Source organism: Oncorhynchus nerka, unplaced genomic scaffold (genome assembly GCF_034236695.1).
Source record: "Oncorhynchus nerka isolate Pitt River unplaced genomic scaffold, Oner_Uvic_2.0 unplaced_scaffold_2844, whole genome shotgun sequence".
In the NCBI taxonomy this organism is placed as follows: domain Eukaryota; kingdom Metazoa; phylum Chordata; class Actinopteri; order Salmoniformes; family Salmonidae; genus Oncorhynchus; species Oncorhynchus nerka.
The window spans coordinates 16,485-31,175 of NW_027038455.1; the positions used below are offsets into that span (position 1 = coordinate 16,485).

The 14,691-nt window shown below is 44.9% G+C and overlaps 1 pseudogene; it reads left to right on the forward strand.

Moving 5' to 3' along the window:
* Positions 1-6,066: 6,066 nt before the first annotated feature.
* On the forward strand, positions 6,067-7,224 carry LOC115122310 (vimentin-like; annotated as a pseudogene).
* Positions 7,225-14,691: the final 7,467 nt, after the last annotated feature.

Here is a 14,691-nt window from a genome sequence, read left to right on the forward strand (position 1 = left end):
GGTTTATTATGGATCCCCATTAGTTCCTGCCAAGGGAGCAGCTACTCTACCGGGGGTTTATTATGGAACCCCAATAGTTCCTGCCAAGGCAGCAGCTACTCTTCCTGGGGTTTAGTATGGATCCCCATTAGTTCCTGCCAAGGCAGCAACTACTCTTCCTGGGGTTTATTATGGATCCCCATTAGTTCCTGCCAAGGCAGCAGCTACTCTTCCTGGGTTTATTATGGATCCCCGTTAGTTCCTGCCAAGGCAGCAGCTACTCTTCCTGGGGTTTATTATGGATCCCCGTTAGTTCCTGCCAAGGCAGCAGCTACTCTTCCTGGGGTTTATTATGGATCCCCATTAGTTCCTGCCAAGGCAGCAGCTACTCTTCCTGGGTTTATTATGGATCCCCGTTAGTTCCTGCCAAGGAAGCAGCTACTCTTATTGGGGTTTATTATGGATCCCCGTTAGTTCCTGCCAAGGCAGCAGCTACTCTTCCTGGGGTTTATTATGGATCCCCGTTACTTCCTGCCAAGGCAGCAGCTACTCTTCCTGGGGTTTATTATGGATCCCCGTTAGTTCCTAACAAGGCAGCAGCTACTCTTCCTGGGGTTTATTATGGATCCCCGTTAGTTCCTGTCAAGACAGCAGATACTCTTCCTGGGGTTTATCATGGATCCCCATTAGTTCCTGCCAAGGCAGCAGCTACTCTTCCTGGGGTTTATCATGGATCCCCATTAGTTCCTGCCAAGGCAGCAGCTACTCTTCCTGGGGTTTATTATGGATCCCCGTTAGTTCCTGCCAAGGCAGCAGCTACTCTTCCTGGGGTTTATTATGGATCCCCGTTAGTTCCTGCCAAGGCAGCAGCTACTCTTCCTGGGGTTCATTATGGATCCCTATTAGTTCCTGCCAAGGCAGCAGCTACTCTTCCTGGGGTTTATTATGGATCCCCATTAGTTCCTGCCAAGGCAGCAGCTACTCTTCCTGGGGTTTATTATGGATCCCCGTTAGTTCCTGCCAAGGCAGCAGCTACTCTTCCTGGGTTTATTAATGATCCCCATTAGTTCCTGCCAAGGCAGCAGCTACACTTCCTGGTGTTTATTACGGATCCCCATTAGTTCCTGCCAAGGCAGCAGCTACTCTTCCTGTGGTTTATTACCGATCCCCATTAGTTCCTGCCAAGGCAGCAGCTACTCTTCCTGGGGTTTATTACGGATCCCCATTAGTTCCTGCCAAGGCAGCAGCTACTCTTCCTGGGGTTTATTATGGATCCCCGTTAGTTCCTGCCAAGGCAGCAGCTACTCTTCCTGGGGTTTATTACGGATCCCCATTAGTTCCTGCCAAGGCAGCAGCTACTCTTCCTGGGTTTATTATGGATCCCCGTTAGTTCCTGCCAATGCAGCAGCTACTATTCCTGGGGTTTATTATGGATCCCCATTAGTTCCTGCCAAGGCAGCAGCTACTCTTCCTGGTGTTTATTATGGATCCCCGTAAGTTCCTGCCAAGCCAGCAGCTACTCTTCCTGGGGTTTATTATGGATCCCCGTTAGTTCCTGCCAAGGCAGCAGCTACTCTTCCTGGGGTTTATTAAGGATCCCCGTTAGTTCCTGTCAAGACAGCAGCTACTCTTCCTGGGGTTTATTATGGATCCCCGTTAGTTCCTGTCAAGACAGCAGATACTCTTCCTGGGGTTTATCATGGATTCCTGTTAGTTCCTGCCAAGGCAGCAGCTACTCTTCCTGGGGTTTATTACGGATCCCCATTAGTTCCTGCCAAGGCAGCAGCTACTCTTCCTGGGTTTATTATGGATCCCCGTTAGTTCCTGCCAAGGCAGCAGCTACTCTTCCTGGGGTTTATTATGGATCCCCGTTAGTTCCTGCCAAGGCAGCAGCTACTCTTCCTGCGGTTTATTATGGATCCCCATTAGTTCCTGCCAAGGCAGCAGTTCCTGCCAAGGCAGCAGCTACTCTTCCTGGGGTTTATTATTGATCCCCATTAGTTCCCGCCAAGGCAGCAGCTACTCTTCCTGGGGTCCAGCTAAATTAAGGCAGTTTATACCATTTTAAAAACACACCGTGTGCCCTCAGGCCGCTACTCCGCCACAACCACATATCTACAGTACTAAATCCATGTGTATGTATTGAGTATGTTATCGTGTGTGTGTGTGTGTGTGTATGTACAGTATGTGTCTGTGCCAATGTTTGTGTTGCTTCACAGTCCCCGCTGTTCCTTAAGGTGTGTTTTTATCTGTTTTTAAATCTAGTTTTACTGCTGCATCAGTTACTTGATGTGGAATAGAGTTCCATGTAGTCATGGCTCTATGTAGTACTGTGGAATAGAGTTCCATGTAGTCATGGCTCTATGTAGGACTGTGGAATAGAGTTCCATGTAGTCATGGCTCTATGTAGTACTGTGGAATAGAGTTCCATGTAGTCATGGCTCTATGTAGTACTGTGGAATAGAGTTCCATGTAGTCATGGTTCTATTTAGTACTGTGCGCCTCCCATAGTCTGTTCTGGACTTGGGGACTGTGAAGAGACCTCTGGTGACATGTCTTGTGGGTTATGCATGGGTGTCCGAGCTGTGTGCCAGTAGTTATGACAGACAGCTCAGTGCATTCAACATGTCAATAGCTCTCAAATAAAAGTAGTGATAAAGTCAATCTCTCCTCCACTTTGAGCCAGGAGAGATTGACATGCATATTATTAATATTAGCTCTCTGTGTACATCCAAGGGCCAGCCGTGCTGCCCTGTGCTGAGACAACTGCAATTTTCCTAAGTGCTTTTTTTGTGTCACCTGACCACACGACTGAACAGTAGTCCAGGTGCGACAAAACTAGGGCCTGTAGGACCTGCCTTGTTGATGGTGCTGTTAAGAAGGCAGAGCAGCGCTTTATTATAGACAGACTTCTCCCCATCCTAGCTACTGTTGTATCAGTATGTTTTTACCATGACAGTTTACAATCTAGTGTTACTCCAAGCAGTTCAGTCATCCCAACTCGCTCAATTTCCACATTATTCATTACAAGATTTAGTTGAGGTTTAGGGTTTAGTGAGTGTTTTGTTCCAAATATAATGCTTTTAGTTTTTGATACTTAGGACTAACTTATTCCTTGCCACCCACTCTGAAACTAACTACAGCTCTTTGTTGAGTGTTGCAGTCATTTCAGTCGCTGTAGTAGCTGACATGTATAGTGTTGAGTCAGGTTCTACAGCTGCACCATCGAGAGCATCCTGACTCCTTGCATCACCGCCTGGTATGGCAACTGCTCGGCATCTGACCGTAAGATGCTACAGAGGGTAGTGCATACGGCCCAGTTCATCACTGGGGCCAAGCTTCCTGCCATCCAGGACCTCTATACCAGGTGGTGTCAGAGGAAGGCCCCAAAAAATTGTCAGAGACTCCAGTCACCGAAGTCATAGACTGTTTCTCTCTGCTACTACACGGGAAGTGGTACCGGAGCGACAAGTCTAGGACCAAAATGCTCTTTAACAGATTCTACCCCCAAACCATAAGATTGATGAACAATTAATCAAATGGCCACCAGACTATTTACATTGACCCCCCCCCCCTCCATTTGTTTTGTACACTGCTGCTACTCGCTGTTTATTATCTATGGATAGTCACTTCACCCCCACCTACATCTGCAAATGACCTCAACGAACCTGGACCCTCGCACACTGACCCGGTTTATGGTACCCCCTTGTATATAGCCTCCACACTGACCCGGTTTATGGTACCCCCTTGTATATAGCCTCCACACTGACCCGGTTTATGGTACCCCCTGTATATAGCTTCCACACTGACCCGGTTTATGGTACCCCCTTGTATATAGCCTCCACACTGACCCGGTTTATGGTACCCCCTTGTATATAGCCTCCACACTGACCCGGTTTATGGTACCCTTGTATATAGCCTCCACACTGACCCGGTTTATGGTACCCCCTGTATATAGCCTCCACACTGACCGGTTTATGGTACCCCCTTGTATATAGCTTCCACACTGACCCGGTTTATGGTACCCCCTGTATATAGCCTCCACACTGACCCGGTTTATGGTACCCCCTTGTATATAGCCTCCACACTGACCCGGTTTATGGTACCCCTTGTATATAGCCTCCACACTGACCCGGTTTATGGTACCCCCTGTATATAGCCTCCACACTGACCCGGTTTATGGTACCCCTTGTATATAGCCTCCACACTGACCCGGTTTATGGTACCCCCTTGTATATAGCCTCCACACTGACCCGGTTTATGGTACCCCCTTGTATATAGCTTCCACACTGACCCGGTTTTTATGGTACCCTTGTATATAGCCTCCACACTGACCCGGTTTATGGTACCCCTGTATATAGCCTCCACACTGACCGGTTTATGGTACCCCCTTGTATATAGCCTCCACACTGACCCGGTTTATGGTACCCCTGTATATAGCCTCCACACTGACCCGGTTTATGGTACCCCCCTGTATATAGCCTCCACACTGACCCGGTTTATGGTACCCCCTGTATATAGCCTCCACACTGACCCGGTTTATGGTACCCCCTTGTATATAGCCTCCACACTGACCCGGTTTATGGTACCCCCTTGTATATAGCCTCCACACTGACCCGGTTTATGGTACCCCCTGTATATAGCCTCGTTATTGTTATGTTATTGTGTTACTTTTAATTATTTAATATTTTACTTTAGTTTACTTGGTAAATATTTTCTTAGCTCTTCTTGAACTTCACTGTTGGTTAAGGGCTTGTAAGTCAGCATTTCACGGTACACTTGTTGTATTCGGAGCATGTGGCAAATAAAGTTTGACTTGGATTTTTTATTTGGAATATTTACAGAGCACTCTGCCTAGGCAACCCCACAGCGCCATGGCAACCACGGATGTATTCATAACACTGTATGGTCAGTGAGCTCTGAGGTGAACGTGGTGGTAGCAGTAGGGCTGCCTTCACCTGTCACTCTTCCCCTGTATTCAACTACACTCACCTGGCTGGCTGTGTATCTGTGAAGACAGCAGGCTGTTCTTTAAGAGACCTAACCCTACTCCGGGGTGTGACTACAGAGACAGACAACAGAGGCGGCCTGTGTCCCATTTGGTACCCCCTAGCATATAGTGCACTACCTATGGCCCCTGGTCAAAAGTAGTGCACTAAATAGGGAATAGGGTGCCATTGAGGACACGTTTCGTATGACTAGACAGACACCAGAGAAACACTAAATAAGATCACAGGACATTTCTATTCCTCCCCTGGCTGACTAACATAGCTCTAATGCATTAGAAAGGTGTTGCTATGACAACTGTTCTCAGTAATCCAGTCATGTGATTAGTGTTAACAACTGGATAGCATCTCTCTTTGTGTATGTTAGCCTCCCTGAGCACCAGGAACAAACCACGGGGAGAAGAAGACTACTAGAATGTTCTAATTACACGTCCTCCTCCTGACTGTAGTCAACCTGCACCAGAAGAGGAGAGACACTACAAATTCAACATTCAAGAACAAGTTACATATCAACATTTTCTACAGACTTTCAATTGACACATAATGTGACATTAGTTATATTTCTTTGAGAAATGATGCAAAGAAAGACAATAATAATAACAACAACAACAACAACAACAATAATAATAATAATAATAATAATAATAATAATAATAATAATAATAATTAGGTGGTGCTTATAGTGTCCTATTTCACACAGCCAGGGTCTAATATTATCAACAGCAACCCTGGAGCAATTAGGGTTATGTTGCCTTGCTCAAGGGTACACTGGCAGAAGTTTCTCCTTGTCAGCTCGGTTACTGGCCCAACTCTCTAACCTCTCAGTTACCTGCCATTGCCCCTTGACGTTTCCGTAATGGATCAAATGATGAAGTTATAATAGGAATGAAGCTTGTCCAATGGGAAAAGTCAAGTCTAGTTATCCATGTCTCTGGGCAACAAGTGTCTTATCAGCCTGTGATAGGATGTCCGAACTGTCACTCAAACTCCCTGTTGTCACTCAAACGCATTAGCATAAAAACCGGGGTATAAATACGGTCCCAGTGACCCCCCTCCCGTGTCCGCTGAACGATAAGAGAGAGACCCAACCCAGAGAAACTAAAACTTAGTAACCTAACTAGCTCTACAGAAGAGACCGAACATTTCAGGATGACAGCAGCGCGTGGTCCTCAGTCCTCCTATAAGAAGTATTTTGGTGGGGAAAGGAACATGAGCCACTCGTCCTCCTACCCTCCAGCCGACAGCTGTACTCCAACCCGGTGGCGGTGCGCTCCTCTCGGGTCTCTTTCGGCCTGTCCTCCGCCACTCCGGGGTCTACGCAACCAGGACCCAGCGGCTCCGCAGCAGCGCCCGATGCCCGGCTGTCCTCCGAAACCCTGAACTTCTCTCTGTCCGACGCCGTGAACTCCGAGTTCAAGACCAACCGGACCAACGAGAAGGCTCAGATGCAGTCGCTCAACGACCGCTTCGCGAGCTATATCGAGAAGGTCCGGTTCCTCGAGCAGCAGAATAAGATCCTGCAGGCAGAGCTCGAGCAGCTACGAGGGAAGGGCACGTCCCGATCCCGCATCGGGGACCTGTACGAGGACGAGATGCGCGAGCTGCGGCGACAGGTGGACCAGCTGACGAACGAGAAGGCGCGAGTGGAAGTGCACCGGGACAACCTGTCTGATGATATAGACAGGCTCAGAGAGAAGTAAGACAATCAGTTACATGTTTACCGAATAGTTATGGAGTAATTAATGACCACGATATATCCTACACAATGAAAGTTTTATTCATTGATTTGCACCACAAGACACTTTTTACAATATACCCCATGTTTACCCATGTAGTTGTCGAGTAATTGACTACATAGAGTCAACATTATTTAATAGGGATCTAGGTGTCTATGTGATAATATTAGACCCTGGCTGTGTGATTGCGCAAGTAATGACTTTATTTTCAACAATGCATTGCGTGCTCCTAATTCGACAGGCACATCGTGAGTTAGTGAGACCATCCCAACTTCTGAATGAGCGGTGGCTGTTAAAATGACAGTTTGTTGTTGTTGCATATTGGGGTCTGATTTTACACACTTTTAATGCACTTTTAAAAGTGTTCTTGAATGTCTTGAACGGACTCTCTAACACAGATAACACAATATATTTTCCTCAGTACAGTATGTTTTGCTTTCCAGACTGCAGGAGGAGATGATGCAGCGTGAGGAATCTGAGAGTACCATGCAGAGCTTCAGAGGGTAGGACACAGCTTCATACTACCACACATCTTAGTTAAAGGGAAGTTCCCCCTTTTTTTTAACATGTGGCCTTATTTTCACTGTTTCTGTGCTTGTAGTTTTAAATATGTTGTTTCATTTGTCATTGACCTCAATGCATTATGAAAATGTTTCTAGTCACTTGTCATTGACCTCAATGCATTGTGAAAATGTTTCTAGTCACTTGTCATTGACATTTACATCATTTACATTGTGAAAATGTTTCTAGTCACTTGTCATTGACCTCAATGCATTGTGAAAATGTTTCTAGTCACTTGTCATTGACCTCAATGCATTATGAAAATGTTTCTAGTCACTTGTCATTGACCTCAATGCATTGTGAAAATGTTTCTAGTCACTTGTCATTGACCTCAATGCATTGTGAAAATGTTTCTAGTCACTTGTCATTGACCTCAATGCATTGTGAAAATGTTTCTAGTCACTTGTCATTGACCTCAATGCATTGTGAAAATGTTTCTAGTCACTTGTCATTGACCTCAATGCATTGTGAAAATGTTTCTAGTCACTTGTCATTGACCTCAATGCATTGTGAAAATGTTTCTAGTCACTTGTCATTGACCTCAATGCATTGTGAAAATGTTTCTAAAACATGTTATACAACACTCCAAACCAACTCCTATTACATCAGAAACTCATTCTGATACTGTGTCTGCACTCAATGGTAGATGTTAGTTTTCCACTGTTCCATAAATCCATGTTTGAGTTCACAACAACAAAGATGCAAATATAGATTCATGGGATTGTTTTTGTTTCTATGGGTGTAGAGACAGAATGAGATTTATTTATTTAAACATTTTAAATAATATATCCTTTGGTCCATCAAAATATCAGCAATCACACCGTGTAAATGCAGTCAAATGACCAATTCGCCCTCTTTTATTTTATTTTATTTTTATTTCACCTTTATTTCACCAGGTAGGCTAGTTGAGAACACCTTTATTTAACCAGGTAGGCTAGTTGAGAACACCTTTATTTAACCAGGTAGGCCAGTTGAGAACACCTTTATTTAACCAGGTAGGCTAGTTGAGAACAAGTTCTCATTTGCAACTGCGACCTGGCCAAGATAAAGCATAGCAGTGTGAACAGACAACACAGAGTTACACATGGAGTAAACAATTAACAAGTCAATAACACAGTAGAAAAAAGGGGAGTCTATATACATTGTGTGCAAAAGGCATGAGGAGGTAGGCGAATAATTACAATTTTGCAGATTAACACTGGAGTGATAAATGATCAGATGGTCATGTACAGGTAGAGATATTGGTGTGCAAAAGAGCAGAAAAGTAAATAAATAAAAACAGTATGGGAATGAGGTAGGTGAAAATGGGTGGGCTATTTACCAATAGACTATGTACAGCTGCAGCGATCGGTTAGCTGCTCAGATAGCAGATGTTTGAAGTTGGTGAGGGAGATAAAAGTCTCCAACTTCAGCGATTTTTGCAATTCGTTCCAGTCACAGGCAGCAGAGAACTGGAACGAAAGGCGGCCAAATGAGGTGTTGGCTTTAGGGATGATCAATGAGATACACCTGCTGGAGCGCGTGCTACGGATGGGTGTTGCCATCATGGGTGGAATGTAATTGTAACCACACTATTGAAAGCTGAGACTCTCAAGAACATGATGGTGTTCTCCGTTTTGCCCTAGGATGCCTCACAAGACTCTTAAGATGGGGCCCGGTGCCAGTTTAAAAATGAATGGAAGTATATATGGAGATAGTTTAGTGCCTAAAATAAAGGGATAAATACATGTAAATAAAAATAGTTCCCAAGTCTTATTTATTTCTCAGATAGAGGACAGACACTTCCTTTGGATTTATTGTTTTGACTATCTGTTATTCAATGTGTTTCTATGGGCTAATAATAGTAGTAATGCCAAATTCAATGTTTCATCCAATAATTCCTTTTGGAGACAGGGCCTAGACTCTAGAGGATTTTAAATATTTTTAATAATTTCATAATCCATCAACTTTTTTTCTCCGTGGGAAATCCGGTGTTTCTATGTCAAGCAGTTTTGTAATATTTCAGTCTTCTGTGACGTATATAAAGTGTAATATTGGGATGCAAACTCAACATTTTATACATTTCAACTCCATATCTGACGTGGTACAGGTGTCTTTGTTTAAGCCCAGAACCATGTGTCTGAGATGTATTCTTTTGTTTCAATGTAGATCTGTTTAAGACTACCCAGAATCACTCTGTGTGACCCTGATTTAGCCCACTGCAGTACCAGGTTATTAGAGGCCCTGATTGTTTAAATTCTAACATTAGTTATTTAAATATGTCATACAAATCTGCTAACTTATTTTGGTTTTCAAATCAAATCAAATTGTATTAATCATGTGTGTAGACCTTACAGTGAAATGCTGAATACAACAGGTATTACAGTGAAATGCTTACTTAATAGCCCCTAACTGACAGTGCAGTTTAAAAAAATACTGATGAGAATAACATATTTAAGTAACAAGTAATTAAAGAGGAGCAGTAAAAAATAGCAATATATACAGAGGGGGTTGTGGAGGCTATATACAGGGTATTACGGTACAGAGTCAATGTGGAGGTTATATACAGGGTATTACGGTACAGAGTCAATGTGGAGGCTATATACAGGGTATTACGGTACAGAGTCAATGTGGAGGCTATATACAGGGTATTACGGTACAGAGTCAATGTGGAGGCTATATACAGGGTATTACGGTACAGAGTCAATGTGGAGACTATATACAGGGGGTACCGGTACAGAGTCAATGTGGAGGCTATATACAGGGGGTACCGGTACAGAGTCAATGTGGAGGCTATATACAGGGTATTACGGTACAGAGTCAATGTGGAGGCTATATACAGGGTATTACGGTACAGAGTCAATGTGGAGGCTATATACAGGGTATTACGGTACAGAGTCAATGTGGAGGCTATATACAGGGTATTACGGTACAGAGTCAATGTGGAGGCTATATACAGGGTATTACGGTACAGAGTCAATGTGGAGACTATATACAGGGTATTACGGTACAGAGTCAATGTGGAGGCTATATACAGGGTATTACGGTACAGAGTCAATGTGGAGGCTATATACAGGGTATTACGGTACAGAGTCTACGTGGCGGCTATATACAGGGTATTACGGTACAGAGTCAATGTGGAGGCTATATACAGGGTATTACGGTACAGAGTCAATGTGGAGGCTATATACAGGGTATTACGGTACAGAGTCTACGTGGCGGCTATATACAGGGTATTACGGTACAGAGTCAATGTGGAGACAATATACAGGGTATTACGGTACAGAGTCAATGTGGAGACTATATACAAGGTATTACGGTACAGAGTCAATGTGGAGACTATATACAGGGTATTACGGTACAGAGTCAATGTGGAGGCTATATACAGGGTATTACGGTACAGAGTCAATGTGGAGACTATATACAGGGGGTACCGGTACAGAGTCAATGTGGAGGCTATATACAGGGTATTACGGTACAGAGTCAATGTGGAGGCTATATACAGGGTATTACGGTACAGAGTCAATGTGGAGGCTATATACAGGGTATTACGGTACAGAGTCAATGTGGAGGCTATATACAGGGTATTACGGTACAGAGTCAATGTGGAGGCTATATACAGGGTATTACGGTACAGAGTCAATGTGGAGACTATATACAGGGTATTACGGTACAGAGTCAATGTGGAGGCTATATACAGGGTATTACGGTACAGAGTCAATGTGGAGGCTATATACAGGGTATTACGGTACAGAGTCTACGTGGCGGCTATATACAGGGTATTACGGTACAGAGTCAATGTGGAGGCTATATACAGGGTATTACGGTACAGAGTCAATGTGGAGGCTATATACAGGGTATTACGGTACAGAGTCTACGTGGCGGCTATATACAGGGTATTACGGTACAGAGTCAATGTGGAGACAATATACAGGGTATTACGGTACAGAGTCAATGTGGAGACTATATACAAGGTATTACGGTACAGAGTCAATGTGGAGACTATATACAGGGTATTACGGTACAGAGTCAATGTGGAGGCTATATACAGGGTATTACGGTACAGAGTCAATGTGAAGGCTATATACAGGGTATTACGGTACAGAGTCAATGTGGAGACTATATACAGGGTATTACGGTACAGAGTCAATGTGGAGGCTATATACAGGGTATTACGGTACAGAGTCAATGTGAAGGCTATATACAGGGTATTACGGTACAGAGTCACTGTGGAGGCTATATACAGGGTATTACGGTACAGAGTCTACGTGGCGGCTATATACAGGGTATTACGGTACAGAGTCAATGTGGAGACTATATACAGGGTATTACGGTACAGAGTCAATGTGGAGACTATATACAGGGTATTACGGTACAGAGTCTACGTGGCGGCTATATACAGGGTATTACGGTACAGAGTCAATGTGGAGGCTATATACAGGGTATTACGGTACAGAGTCAATGTGGAGGCTATATACAGGGTATTACGGTACAGAGTCAATGTGGAGGCTATATACAGGGTATTACGGTACATAGTCAATGTGGAGGCTATATACAGGGGGTACCGGTACATGAGGCTATATACAGGGTATTACGGTACATAGTCAATGTGGAGGCTATATACAGGGTATTACGGTACAGCGTCAATGTGGAGGCTATATACAGGGTATTACGGTACATAGTCAATGTGGAGGCTATATACAGGGGGTACCGGTACATGAGGCTATATACAGGGTATTACGGTACATAGTCAATGTGGAGGCTATATACAGGGTATTACGGTACAGAGTCAATGTGGAGGCTATATACAGGGTATTACGGTACAGAGTCAATGTGGAGGCTATATACAGGGGGTACCGGTACATAGTCAATGTGGAGGCTATATACAGGGTATTACGGTACAGAGTCAATGTGGAGGCTATATACAGGGTGTTATGGTACAGAGTCAATGTGGAGGCTATATACTGGGTATTACAGTACAGAGTCAATGTGGAGGCTGTATACAGGGGGTACCGGTACAGAGTCTACGTGGCGGCTATATACAGGGTATTACGGTACATAGTCAATGTGGAGGTTATATACAGGGTATTACGGTACAGAGTCAATGTGGAGACTATATACAGGGTGTTACGGTACAGAGTCAATGTGGAGGCTATATACTGGGTATTACGGTACAGAGCCAATGTGGAGGCTATATACAGGGTATTACGGTACAGAGTCAATGTGGAGGCTAAATACAGGGTATTACGGTACAGAGTCAATGTGGAGGCTATATACAGGGGGTACCGGTACAGAGTCAATGTGGAGGCTATATACAGGGGGTACCGGTACAGAGTCAATGTGGACACTATATACAGGGGGTACCAGTACAGAGTCAATGTGGAGACTATATACAGGGGGTACCGGTACAGAGTCAATGTGGAGGCTATATACAGGGGGTACCGGTACAGAGTCAATGTGGAGGCTATATACAGGGGGTACTGGTACAGAGTCAATGTGGAGGCTATATACAGGGGGTACCGGTACAGAGTCAATGTGTAGGCTATATACAGGGGGTACCAGTACAGAGTCAATGTGGACACTATATACAGGGGGTACCGGTACAGAGTCAATGTGGAGACTATATACAGGGGGTACCGGTACAGAGTCAATGTGGAGGCTATATACAGGGTATTATAGGTACAGAGTCAATGTGGAGGCTATATACAGGGGGTACTGAGTCAATGTGGAGGCTATATACAGGGGGTACCAGTACAGAGTCAATGTGGAGGCTATATACAGGGGGTACCGGTACAGAGTCAATGTGGAGGCTATATACAGGGGGTACCGGTACAGAGTCAATATGGAGGCTATATACAGGGGGTACCGGTACAGAGTCAATGTAGAGGCTATATACAGGGGGTACCAGTACAGAGTCAATGTGGAGGCTATATACAGGGGGTACCAGTACAGAGTCAATGTGGAGGCTATATACAGGGGGTACCGGTACAGAGTCAATGTGGAGGCTATATACAGGGGGTACCGGTACAGAGTCAATGTGGAGGCTATATACAGGGGTACCGGTACAGAGTCAATGTGGAGGCTATATACAGGGGGTACCAGTACAGAGTCAATGTGGAGGCTATATACAGGGGGTACCAGTACAGAGTCAATGTGGAGGCTATATACAGGGGGTACCAGTACAGAGTCAATGTGGAGGCTATATACAGGGGATACCAGTACAGAGTCAATGTGGAGGCTATATACAGGGGATACCGGTACAGAGTCAATGTGGAGGCTATATACAGGGGGTACCGGTACAGAGTCAATGTGGAGGCTATATACAGGGTGTTACGATACAGAGTCAATGTGGAGACTATATACAGGGGGTACCGGTACAGAGTCAATGTGGAGGCTATATACAGGGTATTACGGTACAGAATCAATGTGGAGGCTATATACAGGGGGTACTGAGTCAATGTGGAGGCTATATACAGGGGGTACCAGTACAGTGTCAATGTGGAGGCTATATACAGGGGGTACCGGTACAGAGTCAATGTGGAGGCTATATACAGGGGGTACCGGTACAGAGTCAATATGGAGGCTATATACAGGGGGTACCGGTACAGAGTCAATCTGGAGGCTATATACAGGGGGTACCAGTACAGAGTCAATGTGGAGGCTATATACAGGGGGTACCGGTACAGAGTCAATATGGAGGCTATATACAGGGGGTACCGGTACAGAGTCAATGTGGAGGCTATATACAGGGGATACCGGTACAGAGTCAATGTGGAGGCTATATACAGGGGGTACCGGTACAGAGTCAATGTGGAGGCTATATACAGGGGGGGTGCACAGAGTCAATGTGGAGACTATATACAGGGGTACCGGTACAGAGTCAATGTGGAGGCTATATACAGGGGGTACCGGTACAGAGTCAATGTGGAGGCTATATACAGGGGGTACCGGTACAGAGTCAATGTGGAGGCTATATACAGGGGATACCGGTACAGAGTCAATGTGGAGGCTATATACAGGGGGTGCGGTACAGAGTCAATGTGGAAGCTATATACAGGGTGTTACGGTACAGAGTCAATGGGAGGCTATATACAGGGTGTTACGGCACAGAGTCAATGTGGAGGCTATATACAGGGTATTACGGTACAGAGTCAATGTGGAGGCTATATACAGGGGGGTACCAGTACAGAGTCAATGTGGAGGCTATATACAGGGGGTACCGGTACAGAGTCAATGTGGAGGCTATATACAGGGGGTACCGGCACAGAGTCAATGTGAGGCTATATACAGGGGGTACCGGTACAGAGTCAATGTGGAGGCTATATACAGGGGGTACCAGTACAGAGTCAATGTGGAGGCTATATACAGGGATACCGGTACAGAGTCAATGTGGAGGCTATATACAGGGGGTGCCGGTACAGAGTCAATGT